We start from the raw sequence: 14,113 nt of genomic DNA on the forward strand, positions 1-14,113 counted from the left end.
TTCTTTCTCCATCACCCGTTCCAGCCACTCTGACTCTTCCTATCACATGTCTAGATCCTTAGACTCTATACTGGCTGCCCCTCTGCCCAGAATGCTCTTCCCTTAGAGCACGTGACTCATTTCTTCTTGACAATCATATCCTAGATCTAATGCACTTCCTTCTAGAGTCCCCCCTAGATCAGTCACTCTCCCATGACACCCAGTTTTATTTTCTTCAAAGTACTTCTCTCAAGATGAAAGAATCTTATCATTAATTTGGGCAGTTATTGTTGTCTTTCACACTAGAATATAAACTCCTTGAGATCAAGTAACTGGTCTGTTTTATTCACCTCTGTATTCTTAATATCAGCACCTAGGACATAATAGGTATTCCACAAGTATCTGTTGAATTAGTGAATGAACGGCCTCTCTTCTCCATTCATACAGCCATGGTCTATCCCACACAGTCTTCCATCAGGGCTATTGCATCAGTTTCTCACCTCCTTAGCAACAGGCTTTGTCTCTTGATCTATTGTCATCTTTGTGTGTTTCACATACAGAAGACCTATTGATTCTACTGCCCTCTTTAAAGACTTCTACTTACTTCCCATTGCCTGCCAAAATAAAAATAAAAAGGAAGGAAGGAAGAGAGAAAGAAAACAGGGAAAAACTCTTTAGGTAAGCTTACAAGGACTTCTGTGATCTGGATCCTGCCTACCTGTTGAGGCTTCTGTCCAATACCATTCCCACATGATGCCCAGGAACTCTATGATTGAGTGAAACTGAGCATCTCACTAACTAACAAATAGAATAAAAATAAAAGTGGTTAAGTATGCTTGAAGTCACAGATACTGCATTCTTTCCACTTTATCATATGTGCTTTTTTCTTCCTTTCATTCTAGTGTTCAAGCCACTCCTCATTCTCCACAAAACCTCCAACTCCTCCCATGACCCCCAGCCTCTCTCAGAATAATTCATGTTTTCTAGCAGTTTCCATCCAGTTTTATGTTCTAAATAACCTCTTCTATTTAGACATCAGAATGTCTGGAAAAGCAGGTCTGGCTGGGGCTGGATCCCACACCAGGCAGAACACGACCGAGCCTAAGAAGCCCTTGACTCACAGCTTCTCATCTTGTTAAGCCAGCTTCCCCACTGAATTAATTTCATTAATTTAAAATCCAACCCAGTGAATTTATAATAAGCAATATGAGCCACATGATTCCTAAAGGTACTCTTTTAGCCTGAAATAGTTAATGCGGCTTGTAGATTGACCACGAGGGAGCAACTACGAGCTTCGGGTCCTATTCATGAGGCCATTAGGGATTCTAGCAAGTGTTTGGAGCTACAAATAAATGAGTTTCCTGCTAAGTGGGCCATCTGGGATTGTCCCCAGGAAGCTTCTAAAAGTCAATAAAGTCTCTTGATGAAACAGATTCTGTATTTCTAACACCAGCTGCCAGGCTCTCACTAGATCTCCAAGGGTAGCCCCAAATAACACAGACCACAAGTTGACAAGCTTCAGTGTCAGGAGAACAATCAACTTTACCTAAAACAACTGCATTTTTCTTGACCAACAAAGCTTCTGACCTTCCTCCTGAGTAGAAAGTCTCAGAAGACACTGAGACATGCACAACGGATCTTTCATTTTTCCTCAAGGTAATGCTTCCTCCAACTTGATTAGTTAACTGTGGCCTCTTATCCCTCCCCCATATACCTAAAATATGGGGAAAATATATTAACTTGATCCAAATACCTGGTGATTCTTTACTGCTTCAGTTCCACTTGCCACCATTTCTTGCAAAAACAACAGTATTTGTTTCTTCTGGCATAGTGAAATGCAAACGAAGCCCTTCAGAATTCTGGTTATTTGGTCATAGAATAATCTTATATTCTTTGTACTATCTACAACTGATTTTCAGTCTTATTTTGATGATCTGCATTAGATTTGTCTGGATGTCCACCTGTAGACCAAATTTCCACAGCTAAAGGACTGTCTTGAATCATTGAAACTATCTGGACAATTTTAGACAAAATGCTTATATCTAAGCAGCAGATAACTACACCATTCCTGAATTTCTCTGTAGTTACCCATAAAATTGACAGACATAATAAAATAGTTGTTGTTTAAGCCATTATGCTTTGGGTAGTTTGGTAGATAGCAATAGACAACTGTGGCAAGGAGGTTATGTGGTATTTTCTAGAACTAGAGCCTCTTCAGAGCCAAGCCAGAAGAAAGACAAGATTTCTAACCTGCAGTTCCTGAGCCAGGTTTAAATGGAAATACTGACATTACTCACCATAGTGCTTCAAAAGCAAGAATTCATTTGTGTCCTTGTTACAGCACACATTGATCACTGAGAAAGGTTTCCTTATCTCTCCTTGCTATTCTTTGGAACTCTGCATTAATGGGTATATCTTTCCTTTTCTCCTTTGCCTTTAGCTTCTCTTCTTTTCTCAGCTATTTGTAAGGCCTCCTCAGACAACCATTTTGCCTTTTGGCATTTCTTTTTCTTGGGGATGATCTTGATCACTGCCTCCTGTACAACGTCACAATCCTCTGTCCATAGTTCTTCAGGCACTCTGTCTATCAGATCTAACCCCTTGAATCTATTTGTCACTTCCACTGTATAACTGTAAGGGATTTGATTTAGGTCATGCAAGAATGGTCTAGTGGTTTTCTCTACTTTCTTCAATTTCAGTCTGAATTTGGTAATAAGGAGCTCATGATCTGAGCCACAGTCAGCTCTCAGTCTTGTTTTTGCTGACTGTGTAGATCTTCTCCATCTTTGGCTGCAAAGAATATAATCAGTCTGATTTCGGTGTTGACCATCTGGTGATGTCCATGTGTAGTCTTCTCTTGTGTTGTTGGAAGAGGGTGTTTGCTATGATCAGTGTGTTCTCTTGGCAAAACCCTGTTAGCCTTTGACCTGCTTCATTTTGTACTCCCAGGCCAAATTTGCCTGTCACTCCAGGTATCTCTTAACTTCCTACTTTAGCATTCCAACCCCCTATAATGAAAAGGACATCTTTTCTGGGTGTTAGTTCTAGAAGGTCTTGTAGGTCTTCATAGAACCATTCAACTTCAGCTTCTTCAACATTACTGGTCGGGGCATAGACTTGGATTACTGTGATATTGAATGGTTTGCCATGGAAACGAATAGATATCATTCTGTCATTTTTGAGATTGCACCCAAGTACTGCCTTTCAGACTCTTTTGTTGACTATGATGGCTACTCCATTTCTTCTAAGGGACGCATTCCCACAGTAGTAGATATAATGGTCATCTGAGTTAAATTCGCCCATTCCAGTCCATCTTAGTTCACTGATTCCTAAAATGTCGATGTTTACTCTTGCCATCTCCTATTCAACCCCTTTCAATTTGCCTTGATTCATGGACCTAACATTCCAGGTCCTATGCAATGTTGCTCTTTTTTTTTTAGATTTTACTTCCATCACCAGTTACATCTACAGCTGGGTGTTTTTGCTTTGGCTCTGTCTCTTCATTCTTTCTGGAGTTATTTCTCCACTGATCTCCCATAGCATATTGGGACTAGAGATCTCTTCAAGAAGGTTAGAGAAACCAAGGGGACATTTCATGCAAAGATAGGTACAATAAAGGACAGAAATGGCATGGACCTAACAGAGGCAGAAGATATTAAGAAGAGGTGGCAAGAATACACAGAACTATACAAAAGAGATCTTCATGACCCAGATAACCACGATGGTATGATCACTCACCTAGAGCCAGACATCCTGGAATGCAAAGTCAAGTGAGCCTTAGGAAGCATCACTAAGAACAAAGCTAGTGGAGGTGATGGAATTTCAGTTGAGCTATTTCAAATCCTGAAAGATGATACTATGAAAGTGCTTCACTCAATAGGCCAGCAAATTTGGAAAACTCAGCAGTCGCCACAGGACTGGAAAAGGTTAGTTTTCATTCCAATCCCAAAGAAAGACAATACCAAAGAATGCTCAAACTACTACACAATTGCACTCATCACACATGCTAGCAAAGTAATGCTCAAAATTCTTCACACCAGGCTTCAACAGTACATGTAATGTGAATTTCTGGATGCTCAAGCTGGATTTAGAAAAGGCAGAGGAACCAGGAATCAAATTGCCAACATCCGTTGAATCATTGAAAAAGCAAGAGAGTTCAAAAAAAAACACCTACCTCTGCTTTCTTGACTACATCAAAGACTTTGACTGTGTGGATCACAACAAACTGTGGAAAATTCTTCAAGAGATGGGAATACCAGACCACCTTACCTTCCTCCTGAGAAATCTATATGCAGGTCAAGAGGCAACGGTTAGAACTGGACATGGAATAACAGACTGGTTCCAAATAGGAAAAGGAGTATGTCAAGGCTGTATATTGTCACCCTTCCTATTTAACTTATACGCAGAGTACATCATGTGAAACACCAGGCTGGATGAAGCACAAGCTGGAATCAAGATTGCCAGGAGAAATATCAATCACTTCAGATATGCAGATGACACCACCTTTATGGCAGAAAGTGAAGAAGAGCTAAAGAGCCTTTTGATGAAAGTGGAAGAGGAGAGTGAAAAAGTTGGCTTAAAACTGGACATTCAGAAAACGAAGATCATGGCATCTGGTTCCATCACTTCATGGCAAAGAGATGGGGAAACAATGGAAACAGTGAGAGACTTTATTTTGTTTGGCTCCAAAATCACTGCAGATGGTGACTGCAGCCAAGAAATTAAAAGATGCTTGCTCCTTGGAGAAAAGCTATGACCAACCTAGACAGCATATTAAAAAGCAGAGACATTACTTTGCTGACAAAGGTCCATCTAGTCAAAGCTATGGTTTTTCCAGTAGTCATGTATGTATGTGAGAGTTGGAGTATAAAGAAAGTTGAGTGTTGAAGAATTGATACTTTCGAACTGTAGTGTTGAAGACTCTTGAGAGTCTCTTGGACTGCAAGGAGATCCAACAAGTTGATCCTAAAGGAAATCAGTCCTGAATATTCATTGGAAGGACTGATATTCAAGCTGAAACTTCAATACTTCGGCCACCTGACGGGAAGAACTGACTCATTTGAAAAAACCCTGATGCTGGGAAAGACTGAAGGTAGAAGGAGAAGGGGATGACAGAGGATGAGCTAGTTGGATGGCATCACTGACTCAATGGACATGAGTTTGAGCAAGCTCCGGGAGTTGGTGATGGACAGGGAAGCCTGGTGTTTTGCAGTTCATGGGGTCACAAAGAATCAAATACAACTGAGCGACTGAACTGAACTGCAGCATACAGGTAACTAGGTATGAGCAGAGAAAAGGGGTAAGGGACCTCATGGCCGGAAATCACATAGACACAGAAAGACAGGAACCTCCAGACTAACAGGAAGCCACACATTTTGGGTGATAAATGTCCCAGAAGCAGACAAAGAAAAGTGGGGAAAGGCAGGAATCTCTGTGTGGGAATGTAACCTGTTGCTCACTATGCTCTCATTACAACAAAGTTAGCCTTACAGATGAGACGTACCCATCACATACCAATACCACAACACTTCTAATCTAAGCTAAATAAGGACAAAGATCCCACCTCCCCTCAGGAAATAGAGATGACATCAGAGTACACCCCCAAACTCCTCCTTCCCCAGTGAATATTCTGCCCCTTTGTTTGTGTGTTCCCCCATAACCAGCTTCCAAAGGAACCCAGGGCAGCAGCACCTCATCTGGCTGCCCACTCTTTCTCTAAGACTGTATTTTTGCTTAAATAAACTCTCATTTTACTTTCTTAACCTTCCTGCTTAGCTTTTGGGACAAAGAAACAACCTTAAAATTCACCGGGAACATTCCCAGGACTCCTGGGTACCACTCCACTGATAGTTCTCCTCTATGACATCCTACTTTTATTAACTGAACATAATCATGATCACCATAATCTTATCTATCATTTTATGCCTTCGTTTGAATAACTTTTCCGATCTTCCCTTAGAAGTAGGCTTGGTAGAGGAGAAAGAAAATAGATAATGTGATTTGGGGTTGGGGCAGATTTAGCTAATGAAAATACAGGATTCTCTGTTAAATTTGAACGGCAGATAAACGACAAATGTGTTCTAGTATAACTGTGTACCACTCAGTATTTGGGATCTGTATTTTTTTAAATATCAGGCATTTATCTGAATTTCAAATTGAACTGAGATTCTTATAAATATTTAATCTTGTAACTCCTAGTTGGGAAAATTTATTAAAAAGGAGCCTGGGGCTGTAGAGAAAAACATTTATTTACTCAACAGTATTATCTTTTCAGCCCATTATTTTTTCAGTATTCCATACCCTTACCCTTAGATAGAAGAAGATGACTGCTTCAGTGCTAAAACATTCCTGAGGCTGGCAAAGCACTTGAATTCTCTGCTTTCTTAGAAGTGGGTTGGCAGCATCTGTTTCACATGTAAAGAACTTATGCCACTGAACACGATTTATCAGAGGTCACATGTTTAGTCCTTGAAAAAGAGCTTGAAATTCAGAAATTAACAAAAAAATGTCACAAAGCCCAAATACATCATTCCTCTTAGAGACCTGACCAGTTTTCAAGCTGATTTAAATACCACTATGTAAATAAATGAAGAGGAACTAAAAAGCCTCTTGATCAAAGTGAAAGAGGAGAGTGAAAAATTGGCTTAAAGCTCAACATTCAGAAAACGAAGATCATGGCATCCGGTCCCATTACTTCATGGTAAATAGGTGGGGAAACAGTGAAAACAGTGTCAGACTTTATTTTTGGGGGCTCCAAAATCACTGCAGATGGTGATTGTAGCCATAAAATTAAAAGATGCTTACTCCTTGGAAGAAAAGTTATGACCAACCTAGATAGCATATTGAAAAGCAGAGACATTACTTTGCTGACTAAGGTCCGTCTAGTCAAGGCTATGGTTTTTCCTGTGGTCATGTATGGATGTGAGAGTTGGACTGTGAAGAAGGCACAGCACCGAAGAATTGATGCTTTTGAACTATGGTGTTGGAGAAGACTCTTGAGAGTCCCTTGCACTGCAAGGAGATCCAACCAGTCCATTCTGAAGGAGATCAGCCCTGGGATTTCTTTGGAAAGAATGATGCTAAAGCTGAAACTCCAGTACTTTGGCCACCTCATGAGAAGAGCTGATTCATTGGAAAAGACTCTGATGCTGGGAGGGATTGGGGACAGGAGGAGAAGGGGACAACAGAGGATGAGATGGCTGGATGGCATCACGGACTCGATGGTTGTGAGTCTGAATGAACTCCGGGAGATGGTGATGGACAGGGAGGCCTGGCGTGCTGCGATTCATGGGGTTGCAAAGAGTCAGACACGACTGAGCGACTGAACTGAACTGAACTGAACTGAACTGATGTAAATTAACATGAGAAATTTGAAAAATTAGAAACTAACAATAGTAGAAGGAACAATTGACCAGAAAATAAGGTGACAGCAGAACTAGAAAGTCATACATACCAGGAACTCCAAAAACCTCTGGATAGCAGTCTCCCACAGTCCCCAAGCCCCACTATCCACCATCAACCATCATACTGTAGTTGTCCTTGCAGGCAAAACTATCAAAGTCAAGTACAAACACCAGATATATTATGATGACCTTAAATCAATGAGACATTACATAATTTAGTCTATTCAGCTGAAGAGGGAAGAATAGTACACAACCATTTCTTTAATGTTTATATTTTCAAAAGTAGGGGGGAGGTGCTGATGCTTAAAAAAGCAAACTCCTTTTATCTGGAAAATTCACATATGTGAATTACTTAAAGATGCTCCATTCATCTTAGTGTTCTAACTTGCTAGCTCTAAGACTGTCTCAGAAGTACAATGCAAACACACTTCTATGAGATGCTCTCTTACCATATTCTCTTGGTACATGTTTTCTTGTAAGGCATTAAAATGTCAGAAGAAAGAAGAAGGGGGAAGAAGGCAGACAGTAAAAGTACAGAAGTACAGGAAAATGCCAAGAGCATTATCAAGAGTACCAACTTTGCCATCAAAACATGCCACCTTCAAAATGTTAAGTGGGAGTAGACCACTTCAGCAGATTTACTGAGAAAACAGGAAGAAATATTTGTGGAAAACTTAATTCTAGGAAATACTTTTGCATTTCCTACACAATGGCTTAAAGAGCCTAGACTTATAGGAAAAGGACATTCTGGATAGTGTTTCCTGGCTTTTATTCAGGTTGTGATTCTGCAGCATAATAAGCACAGCCTCAAGTGATAATAAAAGACAATGAATGAATATGTGCTCACCAGCAGGTATATCTTTCCCTTGGCTCAGAATTTAAGAACAGGCAAGGAAGAGTGGTATAAAGCTAGTTTTTCTTCTGGACTTATTACATTGCAGCTTACTAACAATAAACTTGCCCCAGAGAAGATTGGGTCTGGTATTAGGAACCTCTGCCTTAGCATCCAGCCAGATATCAGTCAGATTCAATGAGCTATGGGTGACTTCATCACTAATTTGAGTACTATTGAAGGAAGTTTAATTTCCATACAAGCAGCATCAGGGTCTTGTAGGAACTCGTTTCAAATACAAATTCTCACCCTTCTCCTCACATACTACTGAATCAGAAATGCTACAAATGCACCCTATCAATCTATGTTTTATCAAGCTGTCCAGGTAATTCTGATGCTTGTCAAGGTTTCAGAGTCACTGATTTAGAAATAAAAGCTGACTAATTTTTATAGTATTGGAAATTCTATCATCTCTCCAATAATGTGAATTATTTCTGTGATTGTCTGATTTTCTGTTTCTTTGGTTTCTTAACCAAAATTGTCTATCTTCCTTTTCTTCTTTAGCTATATAGATAGAACTGTGGCTACTATTTTCCATGAGAATTACAGCATTATTCAAACACTATGCAAGTCATACGATTTGCCAGATAACAGTGGCAAGTGCTAAGTGGGGTTCTTGTTAAGGTTCTCAACATTTTGATCTGTGGATTAGAGACTTCTTACACCCACTGGTCACATCCTCTCTCTTCCAACAATATCCCTCCTTCCTCTTTTACTGTCTGCCAGATTTAGCCAATAGAAATATTAAATTTGAATTTCAGACAAACAACTTTTTTCTTTTTTAAGTTCAAGTGTGTCCCAGGCAGTGTTTAGGATATACTTATACTTCAAAAAATATTCACTGTTAATTTGAAATCCAAATTTAACAAAGTATTTTATGTGGCAGCCCTCCACCCAGGGACAGTGGAGAGCCTGACCAGGAGAGAGCTCTGAAATTTAAATCAATTCAGTACAAACACATATACTTTTCCTATGAAGTAATAGAAACTAGTGAGTATTTCTACCATATCCTTCATTACTAATGAAACGATTTACAAATAAGTGGCTTTGGAGGTGAAGTACTAGACTGTTTCCATCTCTTTCCTCACCACGGGCTTCCAAGTTACTTCACTCCATGCAGGAGTGAAGAAGAGGCAGGGCTGGGTGTGGGCTACTTATATGTACATGTAGACGTAGGAGACCAGAGAATGCCAACCTAAATATACCTCTTTGGCATAAGGATTTCTGGAGTGAACTATTTTGGGAAATAGCAGATACAGGAGAAGCACTGGAAGTAGAGCATATATTACATTTTCATAAAGGAAATCATCATTTGTAAAAATGTCTACCTCCCTTTACCAGGAAGAGATGGATGACTCTACGTCACAAGAGAATCTTATCAGTGGAGAAGGCTGTGGATTCAATCTGCACAACAAACAGTTGTTTGGCCTACTTTTCCTGGTCACCTTCCCATAACTTGCTTCCCCCACACCCATCTTTCTTTGTTTTAGCTGAAGATGGTATTTAAGCTCAAGTTCTAGCCACCTCTTTTGAGTTTACTCATGCCTGAGTTTCTTCCATGCATGCAGGAAATGTACAAGTTAATACATCCTGTTAATTTTTTTCCTGTTACTCTGTCTTTTATACCTGGAGTCTCAGTCAAGAACCTAGAAGAATAGAAGGAATTTTTTTTTCCCTCCTCTACACATGTGTGGAAATGTGTGGGTACACAAGTATGCATGGCTTGGAGTAGAGAAGAAAGTACTCAAAGGCCATTATGTTATGTGGGGTCAGTTGCTAGAATGCTCAGCTTTCTTAAGCATAAAATAGGGAATTACCTCATTGGGCTTTTGGAGCCTCAAATAGAATAGTATTTTTGAAAGCACTTGGTAAACCATGAAATAGTGGAAAGTGGAAAGCATGATATAGTGGAAAGTGCATGGGCTTTCTCATCCAATAAACCAAAGAGTGCATCTCAGTTCAGAGACTTAAAAGCTGAGCAAGTTATTTAAATCTTTGAATGAGTGTTCTCATCTGTAATGGAGGTATAACAACAAATACCTGCAACACTCTTACCAGGACTAGCGGAAGTAATGCAGAAAGTTACAGGAACAAAGGAGGTACCACAGGCATTCCACGAGCCAGTATATTACGGGTTAAAGTTTTGGAACTTTGGGTAGTATAAAACCTAATCTTTTTTCTTGCTCTAGGTTACGGTGATCTGATTTTAATAAGAGTCTGATTATACTCTTTTAAAAGTAATTAAAGGCAGCATAGATTTCTTTTTTAATTTGCCACCCAGATTGCAGGATCTGATGCCCTCATTAATGATTTAAAGAGCTACTTAAAATGTATTAGAGCAAAGTGACCAACTTAAATAATTTATAGTCTGCTTAGAATTACTCTCTTATATCCAGGATGGAAGGCAACCCTTATTCTTTGTGGAAGACATGAGGCTTAGGGTATTTATTTGAATAAATTGACATGAAAAAACCCAATTCCCATTAATTTGCAATGCAGTAATTTATTTAGCAATATCTATTATTAATTTCTATTTGCAATTGGATTAAATACGTAAATATATCCATGACTTGAAGTGTACTAGGACGACAAGACAAAGCAAAGAAGTGGTTGCCAGTGAAGTCCACTGTATAGATTTTGTGTGAATGATGGCCTTGTTATGAAGTTAACTATACAAAGCAATTACTTTGAGTTACATTGAACTGTCATATTGTACACACATGTTTACCATTAATTGGTCCATTTTTCTGCAACCTGTCATCCTTAGGTAAAGGCATTTTTAAAAACAGATCAGCAATATAGGTGAGAAAGTACATTTTTTTTCATAAAGGATTGTTGTGAAGAAAATCATATCTGACATATCCAATGAGCATTTTCTTTCTCAGGTTCAAATTTTGTGACCACCTGAACGTTTTCACTTTCAGTTAGTTTTTTTTTTAATCAGCTGAACTTTATTCATCTAGGAGGAAATGACTGAAAACATAAACACACTGAATTCTGAATGTTCAGAGGTGAAGGGATTAAAAAACAGGTTGCTGCACTGCAAAATCTCACCTAAAACGGCGTGAGTGCCCCAGAGTGCTCATTAGTCCCTGTGAAACCACCAAGTACCACGGATACCAGCCCCAACAGAGCCACCGATTCTGTGAGTCATTCATTTTTCTTACACGGAGTCTTTGTGTCCTGATCTAGAAAATGAGAAGAGTGAGCGATCGGGGGTATATGTTGGTTCACTAGGGCTGTCATAAGGAAGCACCACAGACTGGGAGGCTTAAACAATAGAAACTAATTTTCTCACAGATCTGGAGCTTAAGTGTTCAAGATTAAGGAGTCAGCAGGGTTAGTTTGCTCTGAGACCTCTTTCCTCAGTTCATAGATGACTGCTTTTTCCTCTTTGTCTTCATGTGGCCTTTTCCCTGTGTGCTGTCTTCTTGTAATGACATCTACCATATTGCATTAAGGCTCATTTATGTGACTTAATTTTATCTTAATTACCTCTTTAAAGGCCCTGTTCTAAATATCATCACCTTCTGAGGATCATAAATTTTCGATTCTGACCAAGAAGTACTGTCCCACTTGCCTACCTTCTATCCTACTCTGGCCCCACCCCCAGTGACTGATGTTGTCAAGCCTCTTCCCACCAAAATTAGCCTGATCATCTCCTTAGAGCCAAAATATCAACTAACTTCGTATTAGTTATCTATTTTGGCTATAACAAATCACTGTAAACTTAGTGACTTAAGCTACCACATATATTATCTTATAGTTCTGGAGGTCAGAAGTCAAAAATGGATCTCACTGGGCTAAAATCAAGAAGTCAGCAGGGCAGTGTTCCTCTGGAGATTCTAGGGGAGAATCCATTTCCTTGCCTTTTCCAGTTTCTAGAAGAGGTGCATGTATTTGCTGGCCCATAGCCCCTTCCTCATTTCCAAAGCCACCCACATCAAGTCAAGTCCTCTCACTGCTATCTTTCTAACTCTTTCTTCTGCCTCCCCCTTCCATTTATAAGGACCCTTGTCACTACATTGGACTGACTAGAAACTATTTGTCTTCTAGGACTGCCATAACAAGACCACAAACTGGATGGTTTTAAACAACAAAACTGCATTCTATCATTTTTGTGGAGACTGGAAGTCCACACTCAGAGGGTTAGCAGGGCAAAGCTCTCTCTGAAGGCCCTAGAGGAACATCTGCCCTGGCCTCTTTCTAGCTCCTGGTGGTAGAGGGCAGTCTCTGGGATTCTTTGCTTACAGAAGCATCACTTCAATCTCTGCCTCTATCTACACATAGCCTTACCTCTTCTCATAAAAATACCAGTCATCTTGGATTAAGGACCTCCCCCCCCCCCCCAATTTGTAGATTACATCTACAAAGATCCTATAACCTGTAAGATCCTATAAGGTCATGTTTATATGTTCCAAGTGGGTGTGGATTCCGGGGGCCAGGAGACATTATTCAGCCCAGGACAACAAACTTAACTCCATCTGCAACCCTAATTCCCCTGTCATGGAACCTAACATATTCACAGATTCTATGTATTAGGATGTGGACATCTGTGGGGAGGGAAGAAGCAGTATTCTGCATGCCTCAAACCTGATGAACGCTGTAGCCCTAACTGTACCTCTGAGAAAACTATGCAGTTTGCCCAAAGTCCTAAATTCAGTTGTCATCCCACTAACCTCTATTGCCTGTTTCTGTAAAAAGAGGTGCAGCAACGGATCGGCACCAGGGGGAAATCGCTTTCCAGGGTGGACAAGTCATGCTGCTATTCAATGTAGAAAACTGACTTCCGGTCCATGACTGTGTGGAGGTCTTCCTGAGACCACCCAGCCTCACTTCTCTCACTGCTGTATACGACTCCCTTACCACCTCCACTCCTGATGGCAGGCCTTCTCTGTGCACAGGATGTCTTATTGTTGCCACTTAGGCTATTCCACTCAATCATGCAAACACCATGCATTTCAACTGCTTTCTTCCATAAGTTCTCTCTAAACAAGTGATAAACTATCTAATTCTGCCACACTGTTCATAAGTCCACTATTCATAGAAGTTAAAAATGCAAATAATTTGAAACTCCTCCCCGTGAAGACTATGTCCCTTCCCTCTGCATCGGAGGGAGCCTGGAATTGCTTTGATCAACAGAGTAAAGTGGAAGCAATCCACCTTATTTATACTATGCCGCTTCTGCCTGGTCATCTCTGATCATTCACTCTCATGAGGGTCTCTTTCAAAATATTTCTTCTGGGATGTCAGTTGGCATGCCATGAGAGGCTCATATCATATGAAGAAGTAACACATAGCTGGTTGACAGTCTCAGAGTCCCTGCTAAGCCTGTCTTTAGCCATCCTAGCCCAGGGACCAGATAGGCAAGTGAAAAGACACCTTGGAAGGAGATCTTCCAACCCCAGTCACCAGCCTCCAGTCATTTGGGTCTTCCCAGATGAGGTCATGGTGGGCGAGGGGTGGTACACTTCCTTCTTCAATTCTTAATGAGTTTCTAAAACGGACTTCCTTTGCCATACTTTAAGGAAATGCAACTCGCTTCTATGATAGGTTTTCTTTCTTTTCTTTTTCCTTTAGTTGTCCCTCCCTCTGTCTTTCCTTCCTTTTTCAACGCCTAGAGGTTGAGAGCTGAACATAGCTAACCACTTTGCTTCCTCTAGCAAGTTCCCTTATGAGAGCCTTGTGAAAGCTGATGGTTAAATTTTCAGAGATTTTATGAACCATTTGACATCATGTTGATATCTTGAGATTGGCCATGGTGGGAGTATTTATAGGCTCCTCTGTTAGCTCAGTTGGTAAAGAATCTGCCTATAATGCAGGAGACCCTGGGTTTGTT

The sequence above is a fragment of the Budorcas taxicolor genome, chromosome 12, assembly GCF_023091745.1.
Source record: "Budorcas taxicolor isolate Tak-1 chromosome 12, Takin1.1, whole genome shotgun sequence".
In the NCBI taxonomy this organism is placed as follows: Eukaryota; Metazoa; Chordata; class Mammalia; order Artiodactyla; family Bovidae; genus Budorcas; species Budorcas taxicolor.